Raw genomic sequence first — 2,527 nt, forward strand, 5'->3', positions numbered from 1 at the left:
AGCAAAAGCTAAATCATGGATGAGGCTGGTCCTTGGAGAGATTTCGAAGCCGAACGACGTGCACAGCGAGCTGAGCAGCAACGCAAAAGAAGAGAGCGCCAACGGGAGTCAACCGTTCCATTGGGCATAGCGAGGTGGAAAGCCGAAGCAGAGCGGCGAATATAGTATAACCTCGCTAAACGGAGTGTGGATGCAGATGAAGAGAGTGGAATGGGCAGTGCAGCAAAATCATGGATGAGGCTTGTCCTTGGAGAGATTCCGAAGCCGAACGACGTGCACAGCGAGCTGAGCAGCAACGCAAAAGAAGAGAGCGCCAACGGGAGTCAACCGATCCAATGGGCATAGCGAGGTGGAAAGCTGAAGCAGAGCGGCGAATATAGTATAACCTCGCTAAACGGAGTGTGGAAGAAGATGAGAGTGGAATGGGCAGTGCTGCAAAGGCTAAATCATGGATGAGGCTGGTCCTTGGAGAGATTCCGAAGCCGAACGACGTGCACAGCGAGCTGAGCAGCAACGCAAAAGATGAGAGCGCCAACGGGAGTCAACCGTTCCAGTGGGCATAGCGAGGTGGAAAGCCGAAGCAGAGCGGCGAATATAGTATAACCTCGCTAAACGGAGTGTGGAAGAATATGAAGAGAGTGGAATGGGCAGTGCAGTAAAGGCTAAATCATGGATGAGGCTGGTCCTTGGAGAGATTCCGAAGCCGAACTACGTGCACAGCGAGCTGAGCAGCAACGCAAAAGAAGAGAGCGCCAACGGGAGTCAACCGATCCAATGGGCATAGCGAGGTGGAAAGCCGAAGTAGAGCGGCGAATATAGTATAACCTCGCTAAACGGAGTGTGGATGCAGATGAAGAGAGTGGAATGGGCAGTGCAGCAAAATCATGGATGAGGCTTGTCCTTGGAGAGATTCCGAAGACGAACGACGTGCACAGCGAGCTGAGCAGCAACGCAAAAGTAGAGAGCGCCAACGGGAGTCAACCGATCCAATGGGCACAGCGAGGTGGAAAGCCGAAGCAGAGCGGCGAATATAGTATAACCTCGCTAAACGGAGTGTGGAAGAAGATGAAGAGAGTGGAATGGGCAGTGCTGCAAAGGCTAAATCATGGATGAGGCTGGTCCTTGGAGAGACTTCGAAGCCGAACGACGTGCACAGCGAGCTGAGCAGCAACGCAAAAGAAGAGAGCGCCAACGGGAGTCAACCGTTCCATTGGGCATAGCGAGGTGGAAAGCCGAAGCAGAGCGGCGAATATAGTATAACCTCGCTAAACGGAGTGTGGATGCAGATGAAGAGAGTGGAATGGGCAGTGCAGCAAAATCATGGATGAGGCTTGTCCTTGGAGAGATTCCGAAGCCGAACGACGTGCACAGCGAGCTGAGCAGCAACGCAAAAGAAGAGAGCGCCAACGGGAGTCAACCGATCCAATGGGCATAGCGAGGTGGAAAGCCGAAGCAGAGCGGCGAATATAGTATAACCTCGCTAAACGGAGTGTGGAAGAAGATGAAGAGAGTGGAATGGGCAGTGCTGCAAAGGCTAAATCATGGATGAGGCTGGTCCTTGGAGAGATTCCGAAGCCGAACGATGTGCACAGCGAGCTGAGCAGCAACGCAAAAGATGAGAGCGCCAACGGGAGTCAACCGTTCCAGTGGGCATAGCGAGGTGGAAAGCCGAAGCAGAGCGGCGAATATAGTATAACCTCGCTAAATGGAGTGTGGAAGCAGATGAAGAGAGTGGAATGGGCAGTGCTGCAAAGGCTAAATCATGGATGAGGCTGGTCCTTGGAGAGATTCCTAAGGCGAACATCGTGCACGGCGAGCTGAGCAGCAACGCAAAAGAAGAGAGCGCCAACGGGAGTCAACCGATCCAATGGGCATTGCGAGGTGGAAAGCCGAAGCAGAGCGGCGAATATAGTAAAACCTCGCTAAATGGAGTGTGGATGCAGATGAAGAGAGTGGAATTGGCAGTGCAGCAAAGGCTAAATCATGGATGAGGCTGGTCCTTGGAGAGATTCCGAAGCCGAACGACGTGCACAGCGAGCTGAGCAGCAACGCAAAAGAAGAGAGCGCCAACGGGAGTCAACCGATCCAATGGGCATAGCGAGGTGGAAAGCCGAAGCAGAGCGGCGAATATAGTATAACCTCGCTATATGGAGTGTGGATGCAGATGAAGAGAGTGGAATGGGCAGTGCAGCAAAAGCTAAATCATGGATGAGGCTGGTCCTTGGAGAGATTTCGAAGCCGAACGACGTGCACAGCGAGCTGAGCAGCAACGCAAAAGAAGAGAGCGCCAACGGGAGTCAACCGTTCCATTGGGCATAGCGAGGTGGAAAGCCGAAGCAGAGCGGCGAATATAGTATAACCTCGCTAAACGGAGTGTGGATGCAGATGAAGAGAGTGGAATGGGCAGTGCAGCAAAATCATGGATGAGGCTTGTCCTTGGAGAGATTCCGAAGCCGAACGACGTGCACAGCGAGCTGAGCAGCAACGCAAAAGAAGAGAGCGCCAACGGGAGTCAACCGATCCAATG

The sequence above is a fragment of the Amblyomma americanum genome, chromosome 1 (genome assembly GCF_052857255.1).
Source record: "Amblyomma americanum isolate KBUSLIRL-KWMA chromosome 1, ASM5285725v1, whole genome shotgun sequence".
Taxonomy (NCBI): domain Eukaryota; kingdom Metazoa; phylum Arthropoda; class Arachnida; order Ixodida; family Ixodidae; genus Amblyomma; species Amblyomma americanum.